The sequence below is a fragment of the Myiozetetes cayanensis genome, unplaced genomic scaffold (assembly GCF_022539395.1).
Source record: "Myiozetetes cayanensis isolate MyiCay16 unplaced genomic scaffold, myiCay2020 scf19, whole genome shotgun sequence".
In the NCBI taxonomy this organism is placed as follows: domain Eukaryota; kingdom Metazoa; phylum Chordata; class Aves; order Passeriformes; family Tyrannidae; genus Myiozetetes; species Myiozetetes cayanensis.
The window spans coordinates 13,064,287-13,080,266 of NW_026087400.1; the positions used below are offsets into that span (position 1 = coordinate 13,064,287).

At 51.2% G+C, this 15,980-nt stretch overlaps 1 protein-coding gene across 1 annotated transcript in view; it reads left to right on the top strand.

Annotated features, from left to right (window-relative positions):
• Nucleotides 1-15,980, top strand: part of RALY (RALY heterogeneous nuclear ribonucleoprotein) — a 107,643-nt gene that overhangs the window by 39,742 nt on the left and 51,921 nt on the right. Inside the window, exon 2 of the mRNA XM_050314150.1 lies at nucleotides 491-579. The gene's annotated coding sequence lies outside the window, so the exon portion shown is untranslated. The remainder of the gene's footprint in view (nucleotides 1-490; nucleotides 580-15,980) is intronic.

The following is a 15,980-nucleotide window of genomic DNA, read 5'->3' on the forward strand; positions in this document are numbered from 1 at the left end:
AACCCAAAGCAAATCCTTCAGTTCCAAACCACATTTTCCATGCAGAAAAAACCAAACAATAAGTAACACCATGAAACATTTTTCCTGTGGGATATTTCAGTTTGAGGAAACTCTTTATTTTCCCGTGTAAATCCCAGCCATCGTGACCAAAAATTCCTGCCCGCCTCTATCCGCCGGTTTCCATGTTCTCTGCCAGCATTAACCTGATGCAGCAGTTTTTTTGTGGGATTTCTGGTGCCCAAGCCACCCTGAACCACCCCCCAGCAGCTCTCCCAGTGCTCAGCCCTGCAAACACAACCACCTCTTGTCTGCTCCCCTTCCAGGTCCCTGCTAAGCCGCTCAGAGTCTTAGCTCGGAAAGTCCCGGCTCTGATCCTTGCAGACATCCAGCAGCTTTGCTTTGCTTTCCAACACCACACTCCCTGCTCTGCTGAGGGTTAGAAAGTACTGGATTATCCTCTTACCATCCCTCTGTGTCCTGGTTCTTGCAGGGTGAGGCTGACACCGTCGAGGGGTTGTGCGCCTGCTCCCGCAGCGCCGACGGGAGGACTGACAAACCCCAAGTGCCCAGCCAGTCCCGGTAAGTAAATGTGCCTTGATGTACTTTTAGATGTGAGGAATGGCGGGGGAGATCCCTGCAATTCCCAGTTTTGGGGCTGGGGGACTCAGCAGTGGGATTTGGGGCAGCACAGACACCGTGCAGGAGGTGATGAATTGTCCGAGTGGCTTCGTTCCGGAGTTGGGCTGAAGGTGTGTCCCTGCGAGCCTGCTGGCAGGGGGCTCATCCTGCCTGCTCTGGGTGCTCGAGGAGCCAGAGGTTGCTGGATTTGCTGGGAACCTGCCATTCCCCTCAGTGCTGTTGGTGACAGAGACAGGATTGCTTCAATTACGCCCTGCAGGGCAGGTTGGTTTCGTTCTGGGCACGGTGGGTTTCGGTGTGGTTGCATTTCTGATTCACGGCTTGTGTTGCTTCTGAAAGTTACCTTTGCAGTTTGCTGTGGTGAAGGTGAATGTGAGTGTGACTTCTGAGCAGCCTGACCTTCCTGTGCACGTCCCAGAGCAAGCGGCTGCAAGGAGCAGCTGGGTGGAAGTGCTTCCCACAGGGAACGTTGTGCTTGGGGCAGGCACACACCTCACAGAGCTGCTGTGGGGGGAAAGAGGGTGCCAAGGGCTTGGTCAAAGCCCTGGTGCTGTCTGTGCACAGGGCAAGCAGGGCAGCACATGGGGTGGCAGGAGCAGGCTCAGGGACAGGTTCCTTGGACATCAGCACACTGGGGTTTGTTAGTGCTGTGGGCAGGACAGAGGAGTTGCCCATCCCCAGAGGGTACAGCAGCGTCCTCAGGCCACAGTTTAGGAAGAGAACCATCTCCCAGGTGCCAACAGACATGGCACAGTCAGGACACAAGCTTGGACATCCCCCAGACCCAGGCTGGCCAGGTAGGCTGAGCTGAAAGCACCTCTGTGAAGAAGAGGTTTTGTGGAAGGATGGGAGAGGATTTAGGGATCAGCTCCAGCGACAGCATGACCTGGGTATTGGGAAATTCTGATCCAGAGTGACTGTGGCTGTTGGGAACTTGCTGTGCTTCCTGAGCAGTGAGGTCCATGAGGACCAGAGGTGGGAACTCTTTATCTGCCCTGGTGGGAGTTTTGTTTTGGGGAGAATTGAGTAGCAGGACTTCATGTGAATAAAACCTGGGGTTTGCTTCAGCAGAGGGTGAATGAAGATATCAGGCATGAAGATGGAGTGGTGTAATGTTTTCAGCAGTGCACTTTCCCTTCCAGTTCCCAGGCAGATGGATAAAAACAGGAATCATAGATTAACAAAATGGTTTGGATTGGAAGGGACCTTAAAGCCCATCCAGTTCCACCTCCTGCCATGGGAGGAACAGGGACATCTTCCACTAGCCCAGGTTGTTCAAAGCCCTGTCCAACCTTGGACACTTCCAGGGATGGAGTCCTCAGTTTCCAGTTCAGCAGGTTTTACAGTCCTGGTGTTTTAATTGGTATCACAGTTGGTTTTTTTTTTTTTCCTTGAGAACTTTTATATAAGAGGAAGAAAATATAAGTGTGATCAGGTAAAACTTCTCATCACAAGACAAGAGACACTGTGTACAGTAATTCAAGAGTTTTACACTTCCTGCTTTATTTGGAAGTCTAGTCTAAGAAACTCCAAATAGCAGAGGTGTAAAGATTCACCTGAACTTTTTCCAAAGCAAGATCAGGCAGTTGAGGGAGGAAAGGAACTTGAGTTTGCTTCTGATTTGTCTGGAACCACTTCCTGCTCTAGCTTAGTGAATCTGCCCACAGTGGTAATGAGAGTATTTTGACACAAAGTAGGACAAAAAATTTCTGGCACACAGAGATGTTAAACAAATGAACTGGCTAAAAACCCTTTTCTGCTTGAATAAGACAACTACTGTGCCCTAATTCCATAGACCAGGATTTAACTCAGCAAATGAAATTATGGGTTTCAGCAGTGTTGAAGAAATACATGATTTATTTAGTATTGACGGCATTTTTACAAAGGACACTGCCAGAAACTCTGAAAAGTTTTGTTTTGGCTGCTGGCACATGAAACAGGGCTTTAAACTATGGAGCCTTCTTTTTGTATCAGGGATTTGCTGGAAGTGGAGGAAACTGTCTTTTATCTGGTGAGTTCTTTGCTTTCACAGGACTCCTGAACTCCGAGCACTGTGCTGGTTGATTATTTGCTTTTCACTTTTTCACTTTTCCCTCCAATTATTGGTGGCACACAGAATAAAGGTTGAAGCTCCCTATTTCCTGGGAGGTGCAGTAAAAACTGTGGAAATACCTGTCATTCAGGCAGTTGGAGAAGAACACTGAGAGCAGTGGAGGGAGGCTGATGAAAATGCCCATTATTCCAGAAATGAGGGGGAAGGTCATGAAAATACCTGTTATTGAGTCCATCAGCGCAGGGTTGGAAGTGTCCCATAACGAGAGGACATGGAGCATCCTCAGCAAACACTGGATGGCTGAAGTTTTCTGTGAGACAAACCCCAGTGTCAGAGGGGCTGTCACCGTGTCTGAGCACAAATAAATCCCGACTCTAATCACCTGCTCAGGTGGTTTATGAGCTCCAGCAGTTCCTGTCCTGCCAGGATTAGGGTGGCACTTGGTGGCCCTTTAAGCCACGATCTGTGGTGACCTTCTTAGCACCCCGTGGGCCAAGGAAGGATGTAAGAGGTTCTTAATTTAGAGGAGCTGGCGGGTCAGGGGGAGGTCGCGGGTGTCAGTGCCCAGGGAGGGCAGAGCTGGGCAAGGGCTGCAGTGTCTGGCATGGGGGAGGCTGGGGGACATGGACCTCACAGGAGTCAGGATCCACTCTAAACCTACCAAACTGTGGGACTGAGTTGCCCTCTGTGCCTCAGAGGCCTTTCCCAAGGCACTGAATGGGCAGTGGGATCGCTCATGTCAGGTTGGAATTCATTCCATGGGCTCCACAGTTGTCCTGAACCATCAGAAACCATCAGAGGTCAGGGTGTGGAGGACACTAACAGAAATTCCCTGCAAAGCTAGTGCTCCCCAACCTTTATCTACTGTGAAAAAAATGCAAAGAGCCAGTTAGAACTCCTTTCTAAGCTCTCTGGAAGGATCACCCATGTCTGTGCTGGCTGCAGTCTAATGGAATGTGCAGCCCTCTGAGGGGGTTGGCTGGAGGATGTTCCCAAGCATCTAGTTCATCTGGAACAGGTTTTATCTACAGCAGCTTCACACTTGCCCAGGGGGCGTGGGCTGCAGAGCCCAGCTGGGAAATGCAGGCTGAGAGGAGCACTCTCCTCATGCAGAGCCCCCAGTCTCGCAGAGCTCCCAGCAGGGAAGCAGGTGAGTTTTGGGCTAGCAGAGCCATGTTCTCAGCCCTAAGTCTGTTGTGAAAGCAGAGCATGGAATCATGGAATGGCTTGTGTTGGAAGGGACCTTAAAGCTCCTCCAGTCCCACCCCCTGCCATGGGCAGGGACACCTTCCACTAGCCCAGGTTTTTCAGAGCCCCATCCAGCCTGGCCTTGGACACTGCCAGCGTGCCTGGGGTTGTTTGACTGAGGATGATCAGGGGTCATTTAGCAGTTCCAAGCAGCAGCAGTGGGCTCTGCAGGCTGAGCTGCTGTGTCAGCAGCTCTGAAGTTCTCTGTGATGGAGCCATCCCCTCCCTTTGCCTGTGGGAGCTGAGCTTGGCTGGCTGGGCGTGGGAACCCAGGCAGTTCTGACCTGGGATCAGGTTTTCCAGTGAGAGCCAAGTCCTGACCCACTGAACTGCCATTCTTCACACTGGAGCCTTCAGAGGTGGGCACTGGGTGAGTGAGTGGAAGAGGAGATGCTAATTAACCCTTCATTAACAGCCTCATGGCTCTGTCCCTGTGGTGACCTGGGCTTTTAAATAAGCAAATTAATTGCCTGAAGCTCTCAGCTGTTCTGCCAAAGCAATAGGAAAGATGCCAAGTGATGGATGCAGGACAGGCCATGGCCAGACCCTCCTGCTCAGGACCTTCCTTCCCACTGAGGGAGCAAAAAGCTGTGGAACTCAGGTATCTCTTGGTATCTGAGAAGAGCAGAGTATTGGGTGTGATTTAAGGTCAGCAAGGCTGAACAGCAAATCAAACCTGTGTTCACACAGCAAACATGATCCTGGGCATTGCACTGTACCTGCTTTGGGATGTAAAACCTCGAGAAACCAGGAACACTCCAGCACATGGTGATTTTAAACCTATAAATTCAATCAAAACACAACTCAAAGAAAGCCACGGGTTAATAACACCTTCCTGAGCCAACAATTCATCTGCAGAGCTGAGCTGGCTTCCTGTGATCAACCAAAATGTTTGATTCTCTTAAGAGCTGAGCAAGCCATTCATAATGAACACTCACTTTTCTGCAAACCTCGATCTTCTTGAAATGTGGTGTCGATTTAAATTATCTGATTGAGGGATTTGGTTTTTTTTTTTTTTAATCTTTTCATTTCTGGATTTGCTTTTCGAAATATCTGTTTCTCCAGACTTGATGGTTAATTCAGATTAAGGCAGTGTGTGAATGGAAAGTGTCAGATCTTTTCCTAAATACCTGCTTGTGTAAACACCAGCTGGCAGCTGATGACACGAGCCCTTCCCTCTGCCCTGGTGGGGGATAATTCCTGGGCTCAAACTCGGGCTGAAAATGTTTGCAGAATGAAACCTGAGAAGTCTCTGAGTTGCTCCAGAGGGAAGGTTGGAGCTGCCCTGGGTGTTAATGGTGTCTCACAGGAGCATCCCACCTGTTCATTGAATAGGAACCCACCTGGAGGGAGTTTGTGAGGAGCTCGAGGAATGCTGGAAGTGGGAGTGGGATGGGTTGTATTTATCACTTAAATCCTTAAAGAAATAAGCTCGTGGCCAGAGGGGATGAGGATGGGTTCTTCTCACCTCTTTATGAGCAATCAGCTCCTCACCATTTGTCTTGTCTTCCCCATCACCTGCAAGGTGTTTTCTCCTCTCCTCTCAAGAGCCAGTCACTGCCCACTGAAGTAGTAAAGGGGAGGGGAAGGGCAGGGGAGAGGATTTTGTGCCATGTTTCAGTGTCTGCCTCAGGGTTCAAGTTCTCTCCATAATTTCCCAGATTCCCTGTTCAACTGGCTGGGCTTCAGCCGTCAAAGGCTTCCAATCACTGCTGAGGGCCTGGATTTATGACCACAGAATCAAGTCCAACTATTAACCCAGCACTAAAGCAGGTGCAATTCCCCCCAGTTTCTCAATTCTCAGCCCAAAAGGGAATAGCCCTTCTGCTCCAGCTTGAACTGGCATTATGCCCATGAAGACACTGGCACAGGGGACAAGGGACCCCTCAGTGCTGCTCCTTCTCTCTGCCCTCTCCTGACCAGCTCCTGCTCTCTGGCTGCATCCCTGAGCACCGGAGCTGGAACATGAGTCAGAGAGCAGAAGTCAAGGGGGGAAGCCTGAAAATGAAAATACAAAAATAGAGCTCTCTTCGCACGTCTTCCCTCAGCCTCCCTTTGCGGGGCTGGATGGGCGCGTGCCTGATGGGATCTGCTGGCTCTGGATGCATCAGATATGACATGTGAGCATGGATTTCGTTACTGGCTTTTTAAGGAGACAAAGAAGGGTTAGCAAGAAACACAGAGGAGGCAAACAGAGAGGTGGCCACGTTCCTTCCTCCACAGAAATCCAGGCCCGAGATTTGCTTCCAGCTCGGCCTGAACGGGAGATTTCAGGAAACGAGCCAAAAAGTTGCATTATTTTACCATCCCCTTTCTGCAGCATTTCATTATCAGATGTGCTGCTTCTTGAGGCACTGACCTTTCACAGGCTGTGCTGTGACAAGAGATGTGTGTGATGTGAGGGCCCTTGTGCTGCCTGGAGAGCTTGGGCTGGATCCCTTTCCCTGTGTGCCGTGACATCCACGGGATGTGGGATGATGCCACACACCCTGTGTCTGGTGAGCTGTCTCAGGTAGTGTTGGGGTTTTTTTCTGCTAAAATCCTTTCTTCTTCATTTCTTCCTGAGGGTGGAGGTTCAATTAAAAATGCAGGGTTGGTGGATCAGTGAGGATGACGTAGGGATGTGCTGGGTAACCTTGGAGGGTCAGTGTGGGTGCCCAGCTTTCCTCTGTAGGTGAACTCTGCAGAGGCTCCCCAGGGCAGTGGGCACAGCCCCAAGGCTGCCAGAGCTCCAGGAGGGTTTGGACAACGCTCTGAGGGACAGGGTGGGATTGTTGGGGTGTCTGTGCAGGGCCAGGAGTTGGACTGGATGATCCTGTGGGTCCCTTCCAGCTCAGGATCTATGATTTTTTGAGGCAAGCACTTGGTTGTGGGCTGTTCCCACTCCCTTCACAGGACAGGGACAAACAGGGACTGTGACAGCCTTGATCTCTTGCCTGTTTTTCCTGGAGAAAAGCCTGATAATCAAACCTTGTTTCATCCCTCCATATCTTTCCCTAAAAGGCTGGGTTTGCCGTGCTGGGAACCAGGACGTGGTGCCTGCTCCCTGTTCACCTCCCATGGGTTGTTATCTCCCCAAAGAATCATGGAATCTTTAAGGTTGGAATGGACTTTTAAGATCATTGAGACCAACTGTGGACCAGCGCTGCCAGATCCACCACTAACCCTTGCTACATCCACATGTTTTTTGAGCACTTCCAGGGATGGTGACTCCACCACTGCCCTGGGCAGGCTGTGCCAGTGCCTGACCACCCTTTCAGTGAAGAGATTTCCCCTAATATCCAGTCTAAACCTCCCCTGGCACAATTTGAGGCTGTCTCCTCTTGCCCTTGTTACTGAGAAAAGAGACCACCCACCCCTCCAGCTCCACCCTCCTCTCAGGGGTTGCAGAGAACAATAAAAAATACACCCTTTTCTTCCTCTCTTTACATTACAACTTCCATGAGAATGTATCTGCTCCCTTGTGGGCTACTATGAACCATCCCTTGGCTACCTCCAGTCCTGCTCAGAAGCCAAAGAGAAGTTTGTTGAGGCAGGGAGAGGTTTTTGGGCCTCTGAGCTTTCTCTGATGTTGTTAATTATCCATTACCTCTTGTCCTGCTTCCTTTACAAGCATCCCCTGCCTGCTCAGCGTCCCCTGGGACCTGTGAAAGTCCTTGTGCTTCTTCTGGTTGGGTGGCTCTGAATCTGTTCCTTGTACCCCTCCTGCCCCATCCCAACATTTCGCCGCATTCTTTTATTTTTCGTTTCCTTGTCAAGGCTTTGAGTGCTTTTGTTATTCCTTCTTCCCTCCTCTGGCATAGGTGTCTCTGCTCATAATCTTCTTAGCACTGAGGCAGCCTGTTCATCCCAAAGAAAGCTGCTTGAAAGGCAGGTGGGAGCCAGACTTGGCCCGTTCTTTCTCTCCCCCTGTGACTCGAAGGGCCAGAAAAATTTCTGTGGAATCATTTCACGGAATCACAGAACGATTTGGGTTGGAAGGGACCTTGAAGTTGATCTCATCCCACCCCCCTGATGTCCCACCAGTCTGAAGAAGGGGCATCCACCCCCAGGATGGGCTAAACTGGGCAGCAGGAGGTGGGGATGCCTGCAGGGAAGGCTGCAGGGAGCCTGTGGGTTCATTCTGGAGAGCCAGAGGGAGGCAGCCAGCTCCAGTCTGACCTGTTCACCCCTTCCCTGTGTCTCAGCAGACACACATGGAAGATACCCAGGTAAAATCCTCCATCCTGCAGCAGCTCCCATGTCCACTCCTTTGGGCCTGTCCCAGTTCCAGGGGCTGGGACCAGTTTGTCACTGTGTGGGTGTAACCCAAACTGTGTGTTCTACACCCTCTGTGTCCTTTCTGAGGGGCTGCTCTGGCAATGCTGCCTCTGTCTGTGAGATGCTCTCCTTCTTCCCCAATGGCTTCCTAGTTCTTGGAGTCCTGGAAATGCATCTGTGTTGTTTATCTGACCCTCACAGCCTTTACAGCCTCTGCCCTGGCTCTTATTACACTTTCCAAAGCCCCTTCATTGCCTGGGTCCTCTAATCTTGCCAGCAGCACCCATGTTTTATGCCTTGGTTATGCCTCCCTTCCTTTTAATTAATTTTTCACACTGCCTTGCTCGTCCCTGTTGCCCTCTTTGATTTAATTTATTGCTCACTGGCCATCATAACACCTGGGCAAGCCTTTAATTTCTCCCTTCCTGTGGCCCATCACCCCCTCTGTCCTCTCCTGTTATTGATTTCTCCAGTTTGATTTCACCCTGTGCTCTCCACCATCGCCTCCTACCCTTCCCTGCCCCTCAGAACTGCTTGGATGAATTCCCTCCCCCCATTAGTGATGTTGTTGCCTTGTAATTCCTGGCCCAGCAGGGCTGGGATTGCTGCTTGTTGGGTCCCCCCCTTGCTCGTGCTTGGCTTCCACCCCAGGTGTCTCCAAATGAACTCTGAGTAATTGCTGGGATAAGGAAAAGCTCCTTTCCCAATGAGCCTCCTCCAAATGGAAGAGGTTCCACGGCCATGACCTGGTGTAGCTCCTCTGCTGAGTTTCCCAGGGGTAGGGATGGACCTGTTGGGTCACAGACTCCACCAGGTTTCAGCTCTGACCAAGGAGTGCAGTTTGTGCTCTCGGCAGCCTTTTATTGCTGCGTTATCCTGGAGATGGGAACGTGCAGCAGAACCTACCCTGGCTGCTCACAGCCCAGCTCTCCTGCTGCTCTGAAGCTTTTACATTTAAACAGTGAGGAAATTGAGGAAGGGAAAAGGGAATAAATAACTTTTCTTTGCCCCCCAGCTGCCCTGTGCCTGCCACAGCCCAGCTCTCCGGAGGGAACCTCCAGCTCTGCTCCCTGGCTGTGAGGAATGGAGTGCTCTTATTTACCTCCCATAAATGGTCCCCTGACTGACAGACAGTTCCTGCCATCAGCACAATGGCTTTGGAAAGCACATTTCTGCAGATGCACAGGTTGTTTGGTCATCTGTATCCCTGGGATTCGCAAGCTGAGCCCAAAAGTGGGAGAGGGTCAGAGGATGGGATCCATCTGTTTTTTAAAAGCACACAGCAAGGCAAGAACTCGAGCTATTACCTGTAAAACAGGCACAGCACAAGGCCTGCTGTGACTCAAAACTGTGATTACCTACATAGTTCCCTGAGCTGTTTGTGCTAAAAAATGCTCTGGAGAAAGCTGTGCTTGGATATGGGATTTCCATTTTCATGGGATGTTTGTAATTGAGCTGGTTGGGTCTGGGGAAGGACCAGAGTGTAGAAAGGGGGAGTTTGAAACTGTCCCTAGCCAAGGACATGGTTGGATGTGTCGTGTGCTTTGGATCTCAGGGAAAGGTTCTTCCCCCAGAGGGTGGTTGGCACTGAACAGGCTCCCCAGGGCAGTGGGCACAGCCCCAAGGCTGCCAGAGCTCCAGGAGGGTTTGGACAACACTCTGAGGGACAGGGTGGGATTGTTGGGGTGTCTGTGCAGGGCCAGGAGTTGGACTGCTACACTCAGCAGAGGTGTAGGATGGGCCCTGAAACCTGGGAATTCAGCTCCAGCCAAAGGCAGCCCTCCCAAGTTCAGTGCCACAGCCTGTTGTTGGACTCGATTTTATTCTATTAATTACCTTTTATTCTTTTATCATTTTAGTTCTCCCTGTTTTCCATTCTCCCTCCCTCCTTTGGGGTTGGTATGGTCGGTAGGATCACCCATGAATTCTGAAGGTAGGGCAGTTCCCTGATGCTGGCAGGGAGATCTGTAGGTGTCTGGCAGGTGCTGACCTTTTTTTTCCAAATTAAGAAGCTCTCCTTGTCCATCTTTGACAATGTTTATCAATGCATGGGAAAAGTAGACCAGCTTCCTTCTCCCTCTACTCACAGATGCAGGAATATCCTTTATTAATAGAGGAGCAACCCCCCCATGCTTCCCATCTTTACCCTCCCCTGCATTTTACAAAGGCATGGAGTGACAGGACAGGGGGGAACGGCTTTAAGCTGAAGGAGGGCAGGGTTAGAAGGGATGTTGGGAAGAAATTTGGATTGACTCAGCCTTGCAAAGGCTGGGCTCTGTTTCTGCAGCTGCCTGAGTTCCATGGCACTCACACAGAAAAGAGGAACTCAGTGTAAGAGCTGGGAATGGCTTTAAGCTGGAGGAGGGTGGATTTAGGTGGGATATTGGGAAGGAATCCTTCCCTGGGAGGGTGGGCAGGCCCTGGCACAGGTTGCCCAGAGAAGCTGTGGCTGTTCCTGGATCCCTGGAAGTGTCCAAGGCCAGGTTGGACGGGGCTTGGAGCAACCTGGGTTAGAGGAAAGTGTCCCTGCCCATGGCAGGGGGGTGCAGTTGATGATCCTAAAGGTCCCTTCCAACCCAAACCATTCAGGGATTCCATGATACAGCACTTTGGCAGAAGAGATTTTGTTTCCCAGGTATCAAAGGAGACTTTTAAAGGTGCTGGAGACCATTTGATCAGTCAGTGATACGGCCAAGGAGGCTCGAGATTGAAACCGAGACTCCCTTTGTCACTGCAAAGCTAAAACCTGGAGAACAAAGCTGTGCTTTGCTGTTAGACCCCAAAAAAAAAAGGGCTTCTGCTTCGTTTTTTGTGAAGTTTGTTGCGAGACAATAACTGTCAGACCGGGATGTGTTTGGATCTGTTCAGATAATTTATCTTCTATTGTGAATTGTGGCTCTTTTGTGAAAACACCCCAGGCCCCTCCACGTAGGGATTGATTCAATACATCTGCCTTCCCCTGGGAATGACATCTCTTCCCCTCTCCATGGGCTCTGTGCAAACAAGGAGCTATAAATAAACACCAATATCTGTATTTGCAGGGGGTGCAGAGCTGCTCTGGGAGCTTTGCCTTTGTACCTTGTAAACAAAAATGGGCAGGCTGGAAGTCAGAGCTGGGCAGAAATGAGGAACACACCGAGATGCTGCTTTGTGCCAGGGTTATTTTTCAGTGCTGTAAAAGCAGCTGATATCATTTTGCAATTTGAGGGAAAAGCATACCAGGGATGGAGAGTTTTTAGGCTGGACCAGCCAAGCCTTGCAGTGGCTTTTACTTTCTCATGCTCACAAGCAGAGTCTAAATGATGGGGTTCTCACCCTGTGGGTGCAGCTCATGGGCACCTTCAGCATGGGAAGCGTGTCCAGGGCAGGGAATGGAGCTGGGAAGGGGCTGGAGCAGCAGGAGCAGCTGGGGAGGCTCAGCCTGGAGAAAAGGAGGCTCAGGGGGGACCTTCTGGCTCTGCAATCCCTGACAGGAGGGGGGAGCCAGGGGAGATCAGGCTCTGCTCCCAGGGAACAAGGGACAGGAGGAGAGGGAACAGCCTCAAGTTACACCAGAGGAGGTTTACATGGAATATTGGGCAAATTTCTTCATGGCAAGGGTGGTCAGGCATTGGAACAGCCTGCCTGGGGCAGTGGTGGAGTCACCATGCCTGGAGGTGTTCAAAAAGTGTGTAGATGTGGTGCCTGGGGACATGGGTTAGTGGTGGCCTTGGAGTGCTGGGGGATGATTGGACTTGATGATCTGAGAGGTCTTTTCCAACCTTAATGATTCCATGATTCTGTGACCCTGCAGGATGAGTCCATTGGGATTGTCCTGCTCAGAGCTGGCAGCCAAGTCCCTGGCACTCAGTTAAGACCTGTTCTGTCACTTTAGGGGACTGTTTTTCTAAGAGAAATGATCCCAGAAACTGCTTCCTTGGGTTTTTTGTTGCAGCAGTGGCATTTCCTCCTCATAAGCATTTTCCTCCAGAGCTGTCTCTTTGGGAAGTTGTAAACCAGAGTTCAGGAGCTCCACCTTGGAGTCACCTGTGGCACAAAAATCTTTCCCCATCACTCAGCAGCATCCATGGAATCTGCAGGGGAATCTCTGCCAGCCACTCGCTGCTGCCTGGCTGTCCTTTGGCTGCCCTTTGTCCAGGGTCATGGTGTCTGCACTGGCAATCATTTGTGGAGGCAGGATGGGGAGTGGACATGGAGCTCCTGCCTCTGGCCCTTCCTGTGAGTCCACCCAGAGCCCTGGTGGCTGATCTCAAAGTTCCTCCACCCTGGAAGCCTCTGTTAGGACTGGTGCTGCAGCAGCCCTGAGGGGTTGGTGGGGCTGAAGGGGTTCATGAGGTCTGTGATCACAGAATCATGGATGGTTTGAGTTGGAAAGGACTTGAAAACTCATCCAGTGCCAACCCCTGCCATGAGCAGGGACACCTTCCACCAGCCCAGGTCGCTCCAAGCCCTGTCCAACCTGGCCTTGGACACTTCCAGGGATCCAGGGGCAGCCACAGCTTCTCTGGGCAACCTGTGCCAGGGCCTCCCCACCCTCACAGGGAAGAATTTCTCCCCAATATCCCATCTAATCCTGCCCTCTGGCAGTAGGAAGCCACTCCCCCTTGTCCTGTCCCTCCACCCCTTGTCCCCAGTCCCTCTCCAGCTCTCCTGGAGCCCCTTTAGGCCCTGGAAGGGACTCTCAGGTCTCCCTGGAGCCTTCTCTTCTGGTGAACCCCCCAGCTCTCCCAGCCTGGCTCCAGAGCAGGGGCTCCAGCCCTGGGAGCATCTTTGTGGTCTCCTGGGCATGAAGAGATTCCTCCTTGCCACTTGTTCTGACAGCTCCACGTCCTTCTTGTGTTGGGGATCCCAGTGCTGGAGGCAGCTCTGCAGTTGGGGTCTCACCAGAGGGGAGCAGAGGAGGAGAATCCCCTTCCACAAGGGGATTGCCTCGTGATACAGGAATAGGGCACTTCCTGCTGCCCCACAAACCACTTCTGATGAGTTCAGGGAGACCTCATGGATGAACTTCCCTGTCCCTCAGTCCCCATGCTCTGCCTCAGCTCTTTTCACTTGCAGAAGTGTTTCTGTGGGGCTGCAATAATCTCCCAGCCCCTCAGGCAAGTTTTGGGCTTCTTTGCCTTCACCTTTTGCATCCCCTGTGTCCTCTCCTGCAGTGCTGCTGTGCTGGTGCAGCAAAGTTGTTCTCAGGCAGCAGCATCACCCAACTGGGATGGCACTGCCTGCATTCAGCTGACTTGTATTTCCCTTCTTATCCCTGGCATTAATACCAAACTTGCAAAATCAGGAGGATTTAGGTTTTCATGGAGACAATGCTCTTTGTGTGACAAGACAGCTGATGGAAGTCTTAATGCTGCAGGTGGGGAGCTGCCAATCCATGTCAAGCTGGTGCTGTAGTAGTACTCTGATATCAGAAATATCCCTCCTGATAGCAGGAGGATCCCTGCCAGGGAGAGCTCTGCCCTCTTCCATATTCCACACCCATCTTCTCCCCTTCCTGGGGTGAGACAAGCCATGGCCCAGGGGAACCTGCCTGGCTTGGGGGGGCTCAGGTGGTCCAGGGCAGACAGTGGAAGGGATGCCTGGATGTCTGGAGTGACATTTGGGTGGCAGCTACACCACTGCTTTTGTGGTACCAAGAACCTGCTTTCTGTTGGGCCGCTTGTATTTTGGGGTTTTTTTTTTTCAGTTCTAAAAATAACCCAGAACAGGAGGCAGGAAACAAAATGTGTAATTTATAAAACGAAACTCTTGTGGTTGTGGTGGACTGTGACATCTTCAGAAAACTCTCTGCTCTTTTTCTCACTGTAATTCTCCACAGTGACCAGGCTGGTTTTTCCCCACCTTGTTCCAAACGGCAAACACAGCTCAGTTCAAGTTAAATCCTGCTCATCCCTCCAGGACTCCTCATTCTTGTGCCCTGTAGCAGATCCAGCTCTCTCAGTGTTTATAGGCAGGAGCCCAGCTGAGATGAAGGGCTGGGAGGGAGGGATGTGTTGCTCTAAGAACTCCAGCTCTGATGATGGAGCAGCTTTCAGTGTGGTGAGAGTAGTGAGGGCAGAGCAGGCAATGCATAAATATGGAATATGTTCTGCAGAGTAACTTGGTGATTCCCAATTAACACCCTAATTGCCCCCTTTTTTAATTATTGACTCCAAAATTACCGAGCTGAGTTGCAAATGCTGTGGAATGTAAAAAGGAAGGAAGGACTCTTTTATTGACATTTTGGAATTACAAATTATGTTTGTTGTGAAAAAAATGAGAGACCGTCTGTATAATTGGTCGTAGGATGCAATTTGTGAGCACTTAGGTAAGAAAAATGCAGCTGTCTGGGGGATCATTACAGATCCCTTTCCTCTGAGTCAGCAAAGTGCAGAGCTGGGAAGGAGATGGATCTATATTCCATAAAATTCAAACTAACAAGGAGTTTGGCCCAGGGATTGCTCTTGGCTTACTTGGGTGGGCTGTGGTGGGGTGGACAGAGACAGGAACAGGTTTAGGGGTTCAGATCTCAAAAAGAAAGAATATTTCCAGGCTAAGGTGGCTTGACCCTACTTCACATTCCCTTCTGGAATGTGGGGCAAACCCACTGAGTCAGAGGAAGTTTCTGGCTGCAGATGGTGATTTGGGATTCATCTACTGGCCTGAAGCTGCCAGAGGGCAGGGTTAGATGGGATATTGGGAAGGAATCCTTCCCTGGGAGAGGGGGGAGGCCCTGGCACAGGTTACCCAGAGAAGCTGTGGCTGCCCCTGGATCCCTGGGAGTGTCCAAGGCCAGGTTGGATGGGGCTTGGAGCCACCTGGGCTGGTGGAAGGTGTCCCTGCTCATGGCAGGGGGTGGAATGAGATGGGCTTTAAGGTCCCTTCCAACCCAAACCATTCTGTGATTCTGGAATCTCTCCTGAAAAATAGAGGGGAAAGGCTTATCCTGCTTATCCAGGATGCCTCTCTGGTCTGTAAATGAAAGCAGTGATCCCTCCCATCTTGAATGGATTTCCCCCAGCAAAGGAAAATCCAAACCACCTTTGCCTAAAGCAGCTTGTGCTTCCTGCCCCCCTGGAGGAAGGTGAGGGCACAGGACAAAGCTGTGACACCAACTGAAGGCTGGAGGAAGGTGATGAGGTCTCCAGAGCCATGGAATGCCATGGAATATCCCTAACTCCAGGGAATAAACAGGCAGGGGCCTGAGCACAGGGCAGTGCTCTCTGCCCTCCAGAGTAGTTTCCCTCAGGAAGGGAATGTGATGCTGATGCCATTCTGACCAAGCCCTTGGAAAAACACCTCTGGAAGCTTCTTAGTGCAGACAGGTTTGTTAACACCATTAACTGGAAGAGAAGTCACACTCCAGGTGGCAGAAGCCTCTGGAGATTAAAGATCAACATTTGGACTAAGAAAGGCTCTGCTCTTGCTGGTGATGAATCACAACAGCTGGCACAGGATGTCTTTGAGGAGAAGGAAATCAGGGCTGTGTGGTGTCATCATTTTCCACTGGCGAGGAGGAGGAGGGAGATGCTGAGGGCATGGGTGGAAGAGCAGGGCAAGGGATGGGGTGGGAGAGCATGGCAAGGGGTGGATGTCATGGTTGGACACGGATTTCAGGCTGCTGTCCCCTCTAGAGCAGTTGCCTCCTTGTGTCTCCTCACCAAGAGCCTCCTGTGAGCCACGTGGGTCCTGCCTGCCCCTCCTGCCTCCACTGCATCCCCCTGCAGTGCAGATGCTCTCACCTGTGGTCTGCTAAATGCACCAGGAGATCAGGTGTCTGCCAGCACCCCCATCACCA